The sequence below is a fragment of the Lissotriton vulgaris genome, chromosome 9 (assembly GCF_964263255.1).
Source record: "Lissotriton vulgaris chromosome 9, aLisVul1.2, whole genome shotgun sequence".
NCBI lineage: Eukaryota > Metazoa > Chordata > Amphibia > Caudata > Salamandridae > Lissotriton > Lissotriton vulgaris.
The window spans coordinates 697,522,813-697,542,860 of record NC_141697.1 but is presented as its reverse complement, the minus strand read 5'-3'; positions in this window follow the sequence as shown (position 1 = coordinate 697,542,860).

The window sequence follows — 20,048 nt, the reverse complement described above, 5'->3', positions numbered from 1 at the left end:
TTGAGTGTGTTTATGAGTGGGTGCATGAGTACCTACATTGATTGGTAAGTGTGTATATGAGTATTTGGCTACATGCATGAGTGGGTTGAGATTGAGTGTGTCTGAGTGGATTTTTGAGTGTCTGATTAGTTCTATGAATAGGTGTGTAAGTTTTTGAGTGGGTCTATGAGTTGATCTGTGAGTGTGTGTCTGAGTATCTGTGTGGGTATATGTGTGCCTATGTGAGCATTTAAATGGCTGTGTGACAACCTGCGTGGATCTCTGAGTGGATGTGTGAGTGTTTGTGTGAACCTGTGAGTGGGTCTTTGAATGTGTCAGTTGGTATATGAGTAGGTGTCTAATTTCCAGTGAGTCTGTGATTGTGTGGGGTTCTGAGTAGTCTGTGAATGGGTTTGTGAGTGTCTGAGTGGGTCTGTAAGTTGGTGTCCGAGTATCTGTATGGGTCTGTGAGTTGGTTTTTGAGTGTCTGTGTAGGTCTATGAGTAGGTATGTAATTGTCTGTGATTGGGTGTGTGAGTGACTATGTGGGTTTGTAAGTAGGTGTTTGTCTGTAAGAATTAATCTCTGAGTAGTGTCCGAGTGTGTGTGAGTGTATTTATGAGTGTGAGAGTCGGTCTTTGAGTGAGTGTGTATATGGCTCTGTGAGTAGGTGTGTGAGTATCTGTGTGGGTCTATGAATGGTTTTGTGAATGGGTCTTTGAGGGTCTGTATTGGTCTGTGGGTAGGTCTGTGAGTATGTGGTTGGGTCTTTGAGTGGGTGTATGAGTGGGTCTATGAGTAGATATGTAAATGCCTGAGTCGGTCTATGAGTGGGTGTGTGAGTATATGTAGGGGTCTTTGAGTTGGTGTATGAGTATATGCATGGGACTGTGAGTAGCTGAATACATGTTTGCATGGGTCTGAGAATAGGTGTGTGAGTGCCTGTGTGAGCATGTAAGTAGTTATATGAGTGCCTGTGTGGATCTATCAGTGGGTGAGTGACTATCTATATGGGTCTGTGGGTGGGTCAGTGAATATATGAGTAGGTCTGTTAGTGGGTATATGAGTATCTGAGTGGGTCTATGAGTGGGGATATGAGTGTCTGAGTGGATCTGTGAGTGGGCATCTGAGTGCCTGTGTGGTTCTGTGAGTATCTGTGTGAGTCTATGAGTGGATTTGTGAGTATCTATGCATATCTATAAGTGGGTATGTGAGTGCCTGTATGAGCATGCAAAATATTGTCTGAGTGCCTACGTAGTTCAAGTATATGTGTGGACCTTTCCATGGGTATGTGAGTTCCTGTATAAATGCCACTGGGTGTGTGAGTATCTGACCAGATCTATGAGTGGGTGTGTGAGTGTCTGAGTAGGTCTGGGAGTGGGTTTGTGAGTGTCTGTATTGGTCTATGAGTAAATTTGTAAGTGCCTACATGGTTATGTGAGTGGGTGTGTGATTGTCTGAGTAGATTTGTGAGTGGGTTTGTGAGTGGGTGTTTGAGTGCCTGAATGAGTCTGAGTTGTATGAGTGTCTGAGTTGGTCTGTAAGTAGGTATGTCTGTGTGGGTCTGTGAAATGGTTTATGAGTATCTGTATGGGACAGTGAGTGGGTATATCAATATATGTGTGGGTCTGTGAATATGTGTGTGAATATCTGTGTGGGTCTGTGAGTATCAGTGTGAGTGTCTTGGTCTGAGAGAGGGTATGTAATAGCCTGTGTGAGCATGTATGTGGTTGTATAAGTACCTGTCTCAATTTCTGAGTGGGCATGTGACTCTGTGTATGGGTCTATGAGTAGATCTGTGAGTGTGTGAGTGGGTCTGTGAATGTGGATATGAGTTCCTATGTGGATATATTACTGGGTGTGTGAGTGTCTGAGCAGGTCTTTGAGTGGGTGTGTGAGTGTTTGAGTGGGTCTGTGAGTGGGCATATGAATGTCTATGTGGGTCTGTGAATGGGCATGTTTCTGGACCTGATTTGACGGATTAGATAGACGTCGCTAAGTTAAAGTCTGAATTTTCTGTTGCAGTAAGTTTCTAGATTCCCTAATAACGGACCACTCAGCTGCGTCCTTGCTAATCACATTCTCACGAATAAATGCTTTCAAAGAGTCCCATATAATATGCAGCGGGGCCGTGCCAGAATTGCGAGCAATAAAACTAATTATCTCTGATTTGAGTAAGGTAACCCAATCCATATCTAAGAGGTGGGCCTTATTGAATACCCATCTCTTAGGAACTCTAGTATCTTCCCCCAACGCAAACACACTAACTAGCAACGCATGATCGAAAAAACCATTATCGCAAATTTTCTAATAGGAAAATGCTAGTTGCCTGGAAACCAGAAAAGAATCAATGCGAGAAGATGATTTGACCCAGCAGGTAAAATCTTTTTTTTGTGGATTTTGTAGTCGCCATGGGTCGCATAAATCCAGAGTGGTCATGTTGTTAATGATGGACCTGTATGATTTGGGTTTAAGCTGTTTTCTAGAGACCGTGGTAGAGTCTAACTTTGTATCCATAAGAATATTAAAATCTCCCCCAATAATGATATCCACTGTCACCATAAATAATGATTGAAACAAATCTTCGTAATTGGTCTCTGTCTATTCTTGACTAAGCAAGTCACCCAACACCATCGACCTGCCCCGTCCCCATCTGACTGAATAATTTCTGCATCCAAATTCCGATTAAGAAAGAGAGCGACTCCTTTCTGTGAAGCTGTAGAGGATGAGAACCCCCAAAAAGAGGCCCACGTCTTAAACATACAAAACTCATTCAATTTTACCAGTGGGATATGGGTCTCTTGCAACATTATTACTGATGGCTTCTCCGTTTTAATCCATGACTCAATAGCTCGCATTTTTTTCCTATTATTTAAACCGTTAACATTAAAAGAGATTATTTTAAACTCTGCACTAGACAAGCAGAATTACCCAGAATTTGTGATAGGGACTCACAAACAGCCTAAACAATTTCTGCCCAACTATCCTTCCTCTGCACTCTGGAAAGTAAAAAAAAAAAGTCCTTCTAAAAACATAAACAAATAGTACTTCAACAATTTTTTTCTTTTTCATCCCCCCATACCCATGCCCCCCCACCCTCTTGAACCCAGCCCCGTGGCCCTGCTCTACTCCTACTGCCTCCTCCCACGCTGACCACATGGCGCTAACCCCTAACCTTGAGGTGCCTTGTTGTTGCACCCCTTAACCCATCTGAATCCCTTTGTCCCGACCACCTTCCCCCTCCTCATATTAATCCAGAAACGTCAGCAAGCCAGAAATAAATCAATGAACAGTGCAGGGAAACACAAGAAAGAGTCACGGCCCTCCAACCAAGCTAATCGTCTGTGATCCGGCAAAGTAGTTCCTGTGCTTCGTCCACATCCGTCAACATATAGAATTTAGTCTTGTGAGATCCTCCTAAGTAGCGCTTGTGCTTCATCTATATCAGTCAATATATAAAATTTGCCATTAGCGAGAACTTATAACTTTGATTGCTGAGCGATCAAGGCTTGAGCGCCTTTATCTTTAAAAATACCGAATCGGTATTTCCCTTTGATTCCTATGGGCTTCAAAGCCCATAGGAATCAATTGGAAATACCGATTCGGTATTTACCGAATCGGTAAATACCGAATCTTACAGATTCGGTAATTGTGTTTTAAAAATTACCTACATCTGCCTCCTTCTAATTTACCGATTCATAAATACCGAATCTGTAAAATTCGGTATTTATGAGTCGGTAAATTAGATTTACCTACATCTGGGCCATAGTCTTTTCTGGACAATAAGCAATGAGCACTTGAGGAGTATGTGAACTATTGGAGGGTTCGTGCCATTTGCATCAGGTGTGTACCAGCCTGAGGGAGGAGGCCAAGTCTGTTAAATATCTCTGCAGATGGGACAAAGCTGTGGTGTTTGTCTAGTACTGGATCTATAGCAGCATTGAGGTCTTCACCTACCACTACTAATCCTAAGGGGGCCCCCAGGAGTTCATCGGCGAGGGATGAAATAGTGGACTCCTGTAGTCATAGGGGGCATGTGCACTAATAAGTGCACAATGCACCCTTTCCAGTGAACACTGTAGCATTACGTATCCGCCAACTGGATATGTGCATACCATGAAGGACATCAGAGAAAATGTTTTCCTCAGTAGTATGGCCAATCTCCGAGAGCCCCTGACAAAACCACAATGGAACACTTGGGAGTACCCATATCGACCTAGGAAGTTGCATTGCATCCCCCAAGGTGATACTTCTCCAACACAGGAATGCCAGATGCTTTTTTTGCATAGAGGAGGACCACCACCATTTAATTTGATTGAATAATCGGTACCCATTCCAGGGTACTGATTACTCAATACATATAATGAGTGCTTGTCATCAATGATCTCGATGTCAAGTGTGGAAGATGTGTACCATTGCCTATGGGTGTTAACAAAGCAACTGTTAAACAAAATAAACTCAATTTCCCAAACTTCCCCGACCCCACACTTACACCTATGAAGGATCTCTCACCCCTGAACAAAACAAAAGTTACAACTAGAAAGAGGACAGAGGTTCAGAAAAGCTAGTCAAATGTTACTAGACAGAACAAGAGAAAGGGAGAGAATGAAAAGGAGGGGTTGCGAGTGCCATGGAAGAACCTGCCACCTTCAGTATCTCAGAGTCAGTGTTCAAAGTAGTTTGGTGACATAGATTGTGTAATAGGGAAAATTTGAATGGGCTGCTCGACAGCTGGTGAATGTCTCTGCAGCTCTCAAGGTGCCGGGGAGGCCCTGCTTTCCAACAGGGCCAGGGAGACGCGTCGCTTTTTAACCAAAGATGTGGGGTCATCTACAGAAGGATCTTGATGAAGCTGCTGCTATAAGATAGGTATATGAAGATGCTCCCTTTACTAATAGGACTGGACTAGTAGTAGGGTAGTGTAGTAGAATCAGTTATTAGTAGGCTTCGTAAACTGAAGGAATAAAGGGTTCAAGGGAAGGATAGAAGTGGGATGAACAAGAAGTGCCAGGGAATCTGGGCCTAGACTCTAATAAAGCCAAAGAGGAAGGGTAGGATTGGGAAATACCCATAATCTTTCTGTCCATCAACTGCACGATAGTTAAGACATGGCTGTAAATCTCTCAGAAAGGGATAGAGGTCCAGAGTCCTAACCATTTGAACAGATCATCCCAGGGTCAGTGCTTGGTATGGTGGCTGAAAGTGCCATGGTCCTGGTTTGAGGAATCCTGAAATCCAAAACAAGTAACAAAATAAAGGGGAGGAGCTACGCGGGCATCCAAGATGGTCGCATAAGCAGAGGGCTCCCTGGACCCGCGCCGCCCTCCTGCAACTATCCTCGAGATATCCTGATTTTTATTATGGGCTTTTGAAGATCTACTCTGGCTGCCTTCGATATCCTTTCAAGAATCGAAATCGGAGGTCTAGAACCGATTTTACATCGACTTCATTTTTCTGGCCCGCCCCCGATCGAGACCGGGGACTCTGCTGCTTTGGTGGGCCGAGGAGTAAGTCAACAACAACGGCCTTAGGGACATCCTCCCAGCCGGCCGTATTGTCGCTTTCAGTTTCGATTTCTCCTCGACCCCTCGATTGACTATTCTAAGAGCGGTTCGGCTCCCAAGTCGGTGTAGCTTTGACCCGTTGTGTTGTCCTGCCATATCCCTCTACCTTTGCTTCATCCCTCGACTCGCATCCTACAATATTGGCCTGAAATTCTACTTTGGTATCTCAATAGCATCGGCCATTTTCACCAGGTCCAGAGGGCCCCTTCGGGGCACGGCTTCCAATATGGCTTCCAAACCTGAGATCGAGAGGCGCAAGACGAAGACGCCGACCCGTGGGGGACCTATCCAGACTAATGTGATGGATCGCTATACGCAACAGAAGGGTTCCCCCGGCAGTGCCGGCCGTACTCTTGCGGACCCCAGGACGGACTCTGCCGCGCCATCCGAGGTTTTGCTCCAGGACCTAATGAGTGCCATCACTGGGATGAAGGCTGATATGGGGCTACAATATGAGGCTATTGTCTCCAAGATCGATACTGTGGCTGTTGATGTCACACTTATCTGAGCTGATCTGGTTAAAAGGAATGAGAGGGTCAAGGCTTTGGATTTGAAGGCCTCCAGTCTCGTTACTGATATGGCGGACGCACAGTCGGAGATTGGTAACCTGCGATCATCGCACAACCTGATGGCCCGACGACTGGACGAATATGAAAATAGGGCCCGGCGGAACAACATTCGCTTGGTGGGAGTTCCGGAAAATCAAGATGACACCACTGTTGACCTTCTTGTGGAGGATCCGATCCTCAACCATCTTGCTCCCGCTGGACTCAGCAAATTCTTTGCAGTTGAACGTGCTCATCGCTTCCCGGGTGGGAAGACTAAACCAGAAGCCCCCCGAGGCCTATTATTGCACGGCTTTTCCATTTCCGGACAGGGACGCTATCCTCCAGGCCTCTCGTGGTCGTGGCCCATTGAAGTTCGACAATAGTACTGTTACCATCTACCCGGATTTTACTCCTCAAGTCCAGCGACAAAGGATGGGGTTCAAGGGAGTGAAGAGGCACTTGCGGGACTTGGGCCTCAAGTATGCGATGTTGTTTCCAGCTCGACTACGCATCGAATATGAGGAACAAACATTTTTCTTTGATCAACCAGACTGCGCCAGTGACTGGCTTGACTCGTTGCCGAAAGGAGACGATTTGAGCGGACGCCCCGGTGGAGCAGAAGGGGGTGCATCGGCCCAGGAGTGACATTGTGGTTCTCGACGTCTGGTTTCTTATTCCTATTTATCAGCTGAGTTATGCCATTTGCTTCTTTATTGTTATGGTTGAGCCCGAGGGTGGTTCGGGTGTGGGTAAACTCTTTTCCTCATCCGGGGTTCTTTGTGTAGTGTTGTTATGATAGGGCGACAGGCACACTGCAAATTGGGGTGGCTTTTTAGTCGTACGCAGGGGTGCAGGGTGGGGGATGTTGTAACGGGGGGTTGTTGGGGGGTGGGGGGGCTTGTTTTTTGTTTTTGTTACTGTATTTGGTTTTTCACATGGCACTGTATGCTTTGCTCTTATCCTTCTGTAGTTGGGCTCCGAGGAGGGAGGGTTGCGGTCCTTTTACCGGGATGGGGGGTGGTGAGTTGAAGTTGCTGTCCTGGAACGTTAATGGTCTGGGGGATAAGATAAAACGTGGCGTTGTTTCCCAGTTCCTCTGACGCCAGTCCCCTGACATTGCTTTGTTACAGGAGACCCATCTGATAGGGAATGCTTGCCGGGCCCTGGATCGCCGTGGTTATAGACTGGTTGCTCATGTTGGATTCACCTCCGGCTCCAGAGGAGTGGGCATACTGATTAGATCCTCTCTGCCCCTTGAAATAGATGATATAACACTCGATGATAGGGGTCGATATGCTGCTATTTCGGGAAGGTGGAAGGGTAAGGTGCTCTCAATAGTTAATGTGTACGTCCCCCCGGGTCTCCAGGCCACTACCTATGCTGACCTCGGTCGGATTTTGCTGGGACTTCCTGATGGTCTCCTTATGCTTGGGGGAGATTTTAATTCTGTGGTCTCTGGTGACTCTGATCGATACCCCCCCAGAGTCTTACCGAATTCCCAGATGTGGCTTTCTGACCTGCTGGAAACCCTTGGATTGGTGGATGTTTGGAGGTTGTTACACCCCTCGCACTTGCAATATACGTTCTATTCTGGAGCCCACGGCAGTCTTTCTAGAATCGATTTCTGATGCCGTCGGCCCACTCTTCTTCTGTGCGGGAGGTCCGTCACCTCCCCAGGGGCATTTCTGATCATTCCCCTTTGTGGATAAGGGTAGCGGTTGGGGTAGGTAGTGAGGGCAGAATTGCTCCTATCAATACTTGGTACTTGCGAAACCCCAAGACGCGCTCTGAGCTGATCAAGGCCATTGCTTGCTATTTTGATGAAAATGTGGGGTCTGTTTCCTCCTCTGTTTCCCTATGGGAGGCTTTCAAAACTGTTATTCGGGGTTATTCATTGTCGTTGATTGCTGCTATTAAGAAGGCTAAGCATGCAGACTTATTGCGTCTCGAAGATGAAATAACTGTACTTGAAAGTGAACTGGGTGGAAATGATACTCCTGCGACTTTACACTCCCTAGCTTTGAAACAGGCAGACTACAGAGCCCTTGTGACAGACGCTGCCAAGGTTATGAATCGAGACCAGCTGGGCAGACTTTGCGATGTGGGTGATAAGGCGAGTAAGCTTATTGCGTGGTTGGACATGTCTGAAAGAGCGAATCGAGTTGTTCCGGTGATTGAGAAGTTGAATGGGGATTGTGTGTCTGACCCGATTGGGATTGTTGATTGTTTTGTAGACCACTTTCAGATGGTCTATACCTCTGTGAGTGATAGAGATGAGTGCGATTCTCATTTGCTCCTGCGTGATATCGCGCTACCCTGCCTCTCTGATGAGGACAGGGCCTTGATGGATGCGCCCATAACAGTGGATGAGGTCGCTGGTGCCATTCGTGCCCTCCGATCCGGCAAGGCCATGGGGCCCAATGGATTGCCTATTGGCTCTACAAGTTGCGGCCTGACAAAATGGCGCCATATTTGAGAAATATGTTTCTCGAGGCCTTCGAAACTGGCCTCCTTCCTCTTGATCAGCGCCTGGCCACTATTGTTGTCATCCACAAGGAAGGTAAGCCACGTGATCGATGTGCTTCCTACAGACCCATTTCACTGCTTAATGTTGAACCCAAGATACTGGCCAAATTACTGGCTACTCGTCTGATTAAGATGATCGGCGACTTGATCCATCCGGATCAATCCGGTTTCATCCCGCATCGGAACACCGCCCTTAACCTTAGGAGACTTCATGGAGTTCTCGCGAGAGCTGGAACTCTGACTGAATCAGCCATTTTGGCCTCCCTTGATGCCACCATGGCTTTTGATTCCATCGAATGGCCTTATCGCTAGGCAGCTCTCTCCAAGTTTGGTTTCGGCTAAAATTTTATTGCCTAGGCTAAGCTCCTTTACGAACGACCACTAGCCCAGGTGGTGGTGAATGGCAGGGTGTCTGGTTCTTTTGCACTTGGGCGTGGCACCCGACAGGGTTGTCCGCTGTCTCCATTACTTTTTGCCCTCGCTCTGGAGCCGTTAGCCGAGCGGCTTCGCTGGGAGCCCTCGATTAGGGGCATCCAGTGGGCCCCAGACTTTGAAGACCGAGTCTCGCTATATGCAGACGACATTCTTCTTTATCTCACCTCACCTCGGAAGTCTCTTAATGTGCTTTTTGATGTGCTCACCTCCTTCGGGAAGAACTCGGGTCTTGTTATTAACTGGACCAAATCCTGTGTTTATGTTCTGGCCGGGGCTCTCCCTCCGTTGCCCCGTAGATTCCCGATTCAGGTGGTCGAGACTGGTTTTAAGTACCTGGGGATTCATGTCTCCTTGGATTCCACCGTCCGTTACGACCGTAATCTTCATGCTCCTCTTCAGCGGCTTAAACTTGACGTCTCACGGTGGCGTCGCTTGCCCCTCTCCCCATTGGGGCGTGCGACTCTCTTTAAGATGATGTCGCTCCCTAGGTTTCTGTATGCACTTCAGAATTTTTTTGATCCCATACCCTCCGGGTATTTTCGTGAGGTTGAAAGCCTTCAGAGACAATTGATTTGGGACGGGCGTGCTCGTATCTCCTTACCCAAACTCACTTTGCCGTGGTACGATGGTGGCATCGCCCTCCCGGACATCAGACGCTACTACTGGGCCTCGCAGCTGTGCGCGGCTAATCACGTAACCTACGCCCCTGGTCCTGCTCCCGCCTTTGCGATGGATAAACATCTCCTGCCAGGTGGGAATTTTAACAGGGCACTTTATTCTAAGGAGCCATTTAGCGCCCTTACTGGTCCTACGAAATGTGCTGTGCGAGTGTGGCGAGACGCGAATGCTGCTTTGGGATGGAGCGATAGGTTAACCCGAGTGACACCGTTGTATGATTCTGATAGACTGGGCAATTTGTGGAGAACGAAAGGATTTGATAAATGGGATATGATTGGTATCAGAAAGGTGGAGGATCTCTGGTCCAAAGGTAGTGTTAAGACTTTTGAGGTGCTCAAAATAGAATATGAGCTTGACGACAAGGAACACTTCAGGTACCTTCAAGTGCGGCATGCCTTGACCTCCGTCTTCCCCTCGGGGATGGTGATTCCCCAGTCTTCGCCACTAGAAGATCGCATTCTTGATGGCCACGTGCCGGACAGTACTATATCCCTGATTTACCAAAAACTCATCAATAACAGGGCTGATCTTCTTGCACGACTTAGGGTTCTGTGGACCGCTGACGGCTTGAAACTTGATGACGAGGATTGGCAAACAGCCGTCTCCTCCCCTAAGGAGGTGGCCATACCTGCCCGCATCCACTTTGTACAGTTGAAGATCCTTCATCGAGTATATATGACTAGTACGCGTCTGGTGCGCAGGGTTACTCCCTTGATGGGTTATGCAAGTGCGGCTGCGGAATGAGTGGTACCTTCCTGCATATCATTTGGGAGTGTCCTGAGGTGTCTGCCTTCTGGTCTAGAGTGCATGCGATTATGGAAAGGGTCACTGGGGTCTCTCTACTGCCTGAAGCCTGACGGTGCCTTCTTAATGTTTGGGAACCGACGGACTATAATACGGCCCAGACTTTTTGGGCGACTCTTGGTAACATGGTTGCCAAGAGGGATATTGCGCAACTCTGGGGTTCCCGTAGACCACCCACAATCACGGCTTGGAAGGAGAACATGGACTGGTGTATGTTCAGGGAAAAGACGGTCTATGTGGCTCGGGGACGACCTAAGAAATGGGGCAGAATTAATTCCCAATGGAATGCTTATCGTGGGAATATTTGCACCCCCCCCCACAGGACTACACCATTGATATTTCACTGTCCCCTTAGTTGACGTCCCGGACGTTTGTCTGTAATAATATGCATCTATTGAGCTGCTCGCCACCCTTCAACCCGAGACATGTGCTTCCTTATTGTATGATAATCTAATTTTTTACCCTCTCCTCTTGAGTCCCTGCATTGGTTTTTTTTGCCATGTGTTTGTGCGGTTTTTATGTTGTACGTCTCAATTCATCAAAAGTTTAAAAATGAAACCTACTATGCTTATCTTTGATTCTACGTTATGCACATGGAAACACTGAGGGTCATTTAACCCGCATGCAAGATGGGAGCTACAATGTAAGATGTTATATTGCTGAATGTCGTAGCGGTCGGCCCTACGGGTTGTAGGCAGACAGCTGTGTATTGTGCATAAAAGAAATAAAGGTTTTTCAAAAAAATAAAATAAAATAAACAAAATAAAGTAGAACACATACTTGTGGGATCTATCTACAGTTGAAATACATAAACAAGACGGGATTTCCTCAGTTCTTTGGGCTAAATCTAGAAGTGGATTATCTACAACCTGTGAAATTGACACCTAAGAAAATTATCATTGGGCTTCTACCAAACTCTAATTTTTCTGGAGCATATGCAGTTATTTTTTACAGAGTGTATTTACTGAGAACTGTGACTCTGGCACCCTGTTTCATATATTCTCTATCATTATTGTGGTAGCTTATACAACTACATTGATATATAAATCGATGAAGCACATGGAAATTTTCTTTAAAAAACATTTTGTATTTTATGAGTTCATTTCTGGCAACCAAATAAGGACTGTTTTCTAGAGGGATTAAAAATATTAGATCTTTTGGGTTCTTGGTGGATGTATTGATACTCAATTGCAGAGTATTCTTTTTTTGCCACTGAACTCTTTGACTTGATCAGAGCGTTTCTGTCCGTTCTTCCTTTTGGGGATCAGCCCCCCCACTAGAAATATACAATCTTTGAGCCTAATCGATGTAGAATACCTTTTGAGTTAGATAATGTATGAAGAATTGAAAGAGTATAATGTCTGGCTTGTCAACATTCACCACATTTTAAATCAGAGCCCTCTAAGTGAGTATAGACTTGACTATCCCTAGTTGATTATTCAGTACTAATATCACAACACCACAGTTGAGCGGTCTGTACAGTGGCTCGAAAGTGCCCATGATTTTAATTATTCTTGATCTATACTTGTGTGAATGTGACGCAGGTCTCTGAACAGAATACAAAATAAAGGTGCAGCTACTGTCAATCATACTAAATGTAACATTTTGACACCTAAAGTCTAACTCATTGAATTTCAAGCTTACAATTTTCAAGGGGGTGGGACATTGCCATTCGTGTTATAGAGGTACAGGGCACAGTGCTAAAATGCCGCCCAAGTGTGGAGATTCTGCCTACAAATATGTGACATTACAACGCCACATATTACATTGCAGAAGGTAACAACGCGGTTGTTATAACGACTGCGTTGTTACGATGCGTGCCTTTAGAGCGCAAGTAATTTCTACGACTTGTAATAGATGGCGCACTGGACTTAGGAATAGTATTACCTACTATTCCTACTCCAGTTAGTGCAAGAGCAGGGAATGTGTTGGATTTAAAATCCTACGAAAAAGGGGGTGACTTGTGTCCCTCAGAACCTGGGTAAGTATATAGATATAGTAGATTGGTTCTGTCGGGTAGAGCAAACATGAGTAAAGGATGCTATTAATGCTTTCTGAAAAATTAGGTCCTCCAACACACAACAATAATACTTAATGAATAAGGCATGGAGAAAACAATTACTTGGACAAGAAGATTTATATAAGAATTACTTCATTCAATGATATGTACACAATATAATACTGTGGACTGTCAAGATCGATACATAACAAAGGGGTGTGACAAATGTACAAGGTGTTTAGGTGGTGAACATTATATACAGTGCAGTCATAAACATATATACAAGTGATAATGAGGATAGGCCGGATGACTTGTTTTCAAAACAAAGATTTCTATCTATTCCAGTATAGAATCCTGTTGATGCTGGACCTAGAGTAAAGTGTCAACGTTTCGACCCTATGGCGCCCCAATGGGTGGTCACGGCGGGTCTTTCTCAAGACAGGCCGAGGAGTGGTTGTTTAGGGAAGACAGTCCTACTGGAGGTCTGGTATTCAGCCTGATTGAGTAGACAATAAGGCGCAATGGCGCAGTATCTTGAATTACGTAATGAATCCGGATGATCAGAAGGAGGGCTGGCGTCCCATCCAGGTCCTGCTTAGAGTCTAAGCAGGACCTGGATGGGACGCCAGCCCTCCTTCTGATCATCTGGATTTAAAATCCAACACATTCCCTGTTGATGCACACCACCTAGCGCAAGTCGTAGAAATGACTTGCGTTGTAAAGGCACGCGTGGTAACAACGCAGTCGTTGTAACGACCCCGTTGGTACCTACCCGCGGGGTAAGAACAGTGTTGTGAACACTTTTCCCTCTGCCTGAATGTGGAGACTCCACACTCATAACTTTACTCCTCATACGTTACCTTTGTGAATTAGGCCCACAATATTTAGTATCTCCTTGCTACCAGAGGGTTAGAATGGGGTTAAAAAAACTCTGATCACTATGTGTTGTATGAAGGTCACAATTATGGAATTTCAAAAGTAGATGAATAGCAGGAAGCTATTAGAAGATGCTACCGAAAAAAGGTATCGATCAACATGTCCAGAGTACCTATCACCATTTCCAGGGAAGCTGCCCCTCCGAAGGTAAGGAAACTAGATCCATCTTGCTCTGAGCTTTTTGCCACACTGAAAAAGAGTTCAGCTAAGCTTTGTGGTAAAATAATCCAGCCTCCTGGAGACCTGCCCAGCTACATCACGTTGCCTTGCCCCACTGAAGGAGTTTGAGAACAAAAGAAACGGGGAAAAGGAGATAGGCATAAGCACTGAATGTAGAGTATATATTCAGTCTACATCGGAGCTTCTGGCCATCTCCCTTTCTGTGTAACTTCGGGCTCAAAAGGAATGACTACCCTCACGTCTCTACATGGCTGTTACCTCAGATGAACAACGAAAAGTACTTCCTTGTAATAATACCACATGCCACTTGGTGGTGTCTTGAGGGCTACCTCCAATTCTGCAGCCTGGAATTGGTTGATCAGTTGACACAGTCTCTTGAGCTGTCTTGGCATAGTCAAGTCAAAGAGAGTGTTTCTAGGGTGAGTGGTTTGTTAAGCTAGACTACCAAAAATCAGTTCTTAGGGGATAAAACGTAATAAACTGACTAAAGGCTTGAACTGACATGGATTTCTAGGAGCCTTGAATGGACCTCTATGGGCATGCTGTACATCTATCTCAAGGTCCAGTTAGGAAATGATTTTTTCAGAAAGTCTTTGATGTATCTGAAGTGAACTAAATGTTGCGAATTTCGCTTTCGGTGATTTTCGGTACCCTCCAGCTTGTTGCACACGCCATCATCTGATTATTAACTTTTCTAGTCTACTTGACTACAGAAGTAACACAATTGTACTTTCTGGACCTATTTGCCTTCAATTACCCAATGAATAATCTCTGTCGAATGCTGGTTTATTGCTTTAGAACTATGCTTGAATATGCAAGTTTGCTAGAGATAATCCAGTACAAGCAGATCTGGCTTCTTCTCAATGAAAAAGGATGAGGTAGAGAAGTGTGATTATAGTAGAAAGCTCGCTTGCCTGAACTATAGATTGGAGCAGCAAAGATGCAGTCTTTTCATTTCTGACCCAGCAGCTGTGTGTAAGAGAAGCAGAAATCTAATACCTCCATTGTTTGGCCAATAAGTCCCTCCTTTAAAATTGAAGCATCCAAGGAATGGTTTGCAGCTCCCTCGTTTTCTGAATCACTCTCTTTATAACTTTCCATTTTGAAATGTATAGATCATTGCTTATCAGCACTAGACAAAATGGTGAAGAGAATTGTCTGCAGATCCGAAATAGCAGGAGTATATTAATCAGTAGGGCCACAGAGTGCCTCTTGTATCATACTTGTATAACTTTATGTGCTTCTCCACAAATGTTTGTTTTTGTTTCCTCATTATCTGTAAGGAATCTGCTAAAGATGACTCAATATGTTGGAGTGCTGGATGGTTTGGAATGCTACCATTAACAACTGCCAGTGGTTAAACGTATTGCACACATTCCTCCCATCACCTTTTGTGTGTTTGATGCAGTGTTGTATAGGTAAATATTTTTGTGACTATCTCCTAAATTGTAAAGCGTTGGGTCATCAATGTTCATGTAAATGACCTGGACACCCCTGGTTACTCATTGATACCCTACCCCTGAATGCAAAGTTCGAAGGATGCTGAAAATGTAAACATTCATCAGCCGTTGGCTCCTCTTTGCTTACACACTGAAGCGTTAGGCACGGTGGTCACCCTGGGAACCCTTCCAGTCTGTGATTATGATTCAGCTGATGCAGCTTATACAGTGGCTATATTTCGATCTCTAGGTCCCATAATATTTTACAAACAAGTTGTGGCTGTGGAGGTTTAGTTAGACAATGGGGTTCGCGAAAAAAGCCACTTGGTGTTTCATATTAATTGTGGTGGACAGCAAACACTGATGCACTCCTGTCATTGAACTACAATTAACCTCTCGGGAAAAGGAAGTTCAAATGTGTATTCAGGGCAAGGCTCAAAGCATATCCATGGAAGTTGTTCAACAAAGGTAAGGAAACCTGATTCAACCCACTCAGAGCTTTTGCCACGCTGGAAAAGGGTTCAGGGGAGCTTTGTGGTGAAGGTATGTGGCCTCCTGGAGCTCTGCCCAGCTACAGCTTCTAGCCTGCCCTACTGTAGAATTTTGAAAAGAAAAAAAAATACGAAATCTGTTAGTAAATCATTGAACCAGAGTGAGGTGGCAAGCCCATGCCATTAGCGAAGCGGCCTCGATGGCTAAGATACCCAGTTGTATTCTACTTGGAGCTTTTGGATGCAGTAGGAGCTCAATGACTATGTATCTGACTCTGGGAGACAGTTGCCAGCCTCAGCCTTGGACCATGCCCACTGAATGACTATGACTTTTATTTTAGAGATTTAATTTAGATTTTGATAGATGGTGTAGTGTTATTCAGGGTGGGCAAGGACATTAAGTCAGCCATTTCAAGAGTACTCCAATCATCAAATTTAGAGATGGCATCCCATCCAGTTACCAACTCTGTTCATTAAAAGGAGCTGCAAATAATGGTATTTTTTTTCGAGGTACAAAAAATTTGGTGGACAGCTGCCAATGGTTTTTACGCCTGTTCATCAAACTTTCACCCCATTTTTTTTTTTTAGAAACAAACGCCCAAAGTGGAAATTTGTTTCTGAAAAACAAAACCCTCATAAACCTTATACACTGGCAGTTTTCACCTAGGGATTGGGGGGTCATTATTGTTTTTTCTCTCCCTAATTGCCTGGCAATTCCCGGCAGTGATGGACAGTAAAAAAAAATCACACCATCTGCTCTAAATAGAGTGGGCTGTGTGATGGCTTTATGAAGACGGCCCTGATTCCAACCGGCCATTGGAGTAAGCTTTCCATCATTTAGCCTCTGATAATAGAAAACGTACAGTCCGCCTTCTCTAAATGAGGTATGTGGATTGAAAATTTGGTATACAAGATACACCACCCTGTTTGCAGCGGAGTATCCTATCCACTAAACTCAATATCAACCCCAAAGTCTTGCCATAAATGTTTTTGAGCATGATTCACAAAGGTAAACTTAGACGTTTGGTCTAAACTTGGACCAAAAGTCTACGTTTACAACTTTGGGATTTCAAATTCAAATTCAAAAAAGCTTTATTCGATATTCAGAAATGAATTCATAAAAGCATACAAGTTAAAAAGAAACTTACGATCACAAAGTATCACAGAAGTGCAAAATTTTAGAAATCATTGTTATTACGGGGCGAGCAAATCCGGTTTGATAAAAACAAGTGATTTAAAAAGCAATATATTCTTTAACCAAAAAAAAAGCAATATAAATACTAATGTGTACAAGGGTAAAATACTTTACATAGAGTTTCTAAACCTAATCAGTAGTTTTAAGAAACTAGATGTAGCGTGAGCCACGGAGTCGGTTTCCAGCTGTTCCAATCTAACGTAGGCTATTCTGCATGAGCGGTGGCCCCACGCTTTAAGGATTGGTTTCAAAATAATCCTCCGTGGAACAACATAAAATTTACAAAATAAAATACAATGTAAGTTTGATTGGGGGGATAAATCATCACAGGGGCAGGTAGGCAGTTCCCTCGACCACTTATTGCAGGATGGAAAAGTAATTATGCGAAAGAAAGTTCCAAACCTGAACCGTGTTAACAACATTCTTGAGTAGCAGGTTAGATAACTTACAAGGTACGATTGGGACCCTGGGTTAATAGTAATTTCCTGAAAGGCCAAAACTGTGTTTTTGAGTTTTTCTGTAGACCATCTCTTATTGGTTAGATGATTCATGGCCAGTTGTTTCAATGATTTTCTAGCAATCATTTCCATACTAGATGGTCTAGAGAAAAACTCAGGATGGCCAAGCTCGGTCATCAGAGCTTGCACTTAGGACAACCATTTAATGTTTCTGACACCGTCCAGAATAAGACAGTCAGAGATTAATTTGCAGTTAAAAGCTGTCTCCGGGATAACCCACACCTTATGCCATAAAAGGATAGGTGAAATTTTTATGTTGTCAGAAATAAAAGGCAGACCCAATTCAATATGGGTGAGGTAATTTGCTGAGGATTTAGGGGCCCCCCAGCAGATATCTGAAGTATTGATTTTCAATTAATTGAATAGATGTTATGTTTTCAATACCCCAGATACCTGATCCATAGATGGCCGTGGATATGCCTTTTGCCTGATATATTGTGATTAGTTCCTTGATGGGTCTACCGCCAAGTTTTGCCGCAAAATTATGCAGTGCACCAACCGCCCTAGAGAAGGCTAATTTTCTCGCTTTAACTGCTGTGTGCCACGTGCATTTCCTATCAAAGGATATTCCAAGGTAGGGAAAGTGATCAATAGTCTCTATCCTCCTGCCCTCAAGAAATATAGGACAGGGTGCTTTCTTGGTGCCATGCCCACAAGCCATAGTGTATGTTTTAGTAATATTGACTTTTAGCCCCTTATCTTTCATATAGGCATTCAATTTTGTGACCGCCCTCTGCAGACCTAACCTGGTTTGTGACATAATAGCCACATCGTCAGCGTATAAGAGTAAGGGGACAGGGTGGCCCTGAGATGAAGGGTAGTCATAGGACAAACCCTTAAGGTGGTCGGGAATTCACAAAGGGCATTTACGAGTACTGTCTTTATATCCGCACTTGGGTTGGACCCATGCAACACCGGAACCGGCACCACCAGCAACTCGCCTGAGACACGGGGGAGAACTACAGCCCCCAGACTGCTCCCTGTGCAGCCGCTGTCATCACTGCACGCCAGGAGGCACATAAAGCTCCTCGCACCTCCCGCTTCGCAGGCCCGTGCAACACCGGAACCGGCACCACCAGCAACTCGCCTGAGACACGGGGCGGACTGCAGCCCCCAGACTTCTCCCTGTGCACCGATGTCATCACCGTGTGCCAGGAGGCGCATAAAGCTCCTCGCTGTTCCTGCTTCGCGGGACGCGCGCTGGCCAAGTGCGGGCCTAAACTGGCCCGTCATTGCCAGGAAGAGGCAGGGCCCCCCCTTTTGCTTGCAGTCCAGTGCAGTGTAGGACTGGAAATATGGAAAGGTACTGTTGTGTGATACTTGCCATTATCTTGCCAACATTGTGGTCACACTTGTCATCTGTCTACAGCCCATTAGAGTTTATCTGTTCAGTTTTACCAAGACCTATTACTATCTAGCAAGTGATGGGGAAAAGAACGATCATGGCGGGGGGAGAGGGTGGTAAAACTCACAAAGGGAAGAAGGCTAGGAAGGAACCCAAACACCCAGCAAGCAATTGTGTCTTAGATCATATAGACACAGGTATAGAGGAATGCGAGGATTTACTAGTGAGGGAACCACATTTGCATACGAGGGACAGATCCCCGACTAGTATAGTACTCTACCAGGATAGCCCTAACAACTGCCCAGTAATCCCCATCATGTTTCTCAAGCCCCAAAAGGTTTCTAAGGAGAGCATTGAAAAGTGCCAAACAAGCCTTGGCAGGGAGTCAACGCCCATCGCCATTGCCCCAGACCCCCAGGAAACTAGTAGTATCCAGTCCTCAGTGATTGATCCTCTAGTTACCTCAACCAATAGATATGCCATACTGTCCAATCTCCAGGGGGAGGGAAGTGCACAGGGTATTGCACAGGGCATTGAAGTGTCAACAGAAAAAGGTGCAGAGGAGGCTACCGATCCGGGTAGTTCATTCGCTCCAGACTGAATTAGTGTCCTTGAAGGGCATGATAGAGAATCTAACAACCACGCTTAAGAACCTGACACAAGGAAAGTCTTTTAGCCCTCAATGCTCAACTTGTAGAGCCAGCATTACAAACAACCAACCATTAACTCAGATAAAACCTCCAACTCCTCAAGCTAAGGAGATTGTAAGTAAAGTGACCCTATTATGTAGTGAAGTGGCCAAGCAGAACATTTCCTCTACGGAGATCCTCACTGGAAGTAATGCTCTGCCCAATATCAGACCCATTATCGGCACTCTGTTTAATAACATGGCAAGGAAGCAGCCCCAGCCAGATAGGATCATTCATACTGGTCCACCCTTTTCTAGGCAGCGTGCTAATTACGGTGAGTGGGGACTGCGAAATCACCAATTTACCTAAAACCCAGAGAATATTCATGTTGAATGTGCCAAAACTTGGACAAAATCTAAGAGAGAGTGCAGATTAATTGACCAATAAGGTCATACACTGGATTCGGCATGTCAGGGGATGTTGTTGCATAATTAAGGATAACATCATGAAAGTGGGTAGGCTCACCTCTCCCACATACTCTTTGAATTGTATTGAATTGACCCTCCAGAGTGAAGTCTTAGTTGAAAATTTACTGGCACTCGAATACAGAACCTGCTCCGCTGACCACTCATCCATCCAGATCAGGCAGTCTCCGCCAGTTAGAAAAACCAACAACTATTGTGAGCGACTGGCACCTAGAATAGGTAGTTCCACTCTTGAATGTAATGATTGACTCACTGCTGTGCCACCATCCCATATTGGTAGTGGTGTAGAACTGTCAT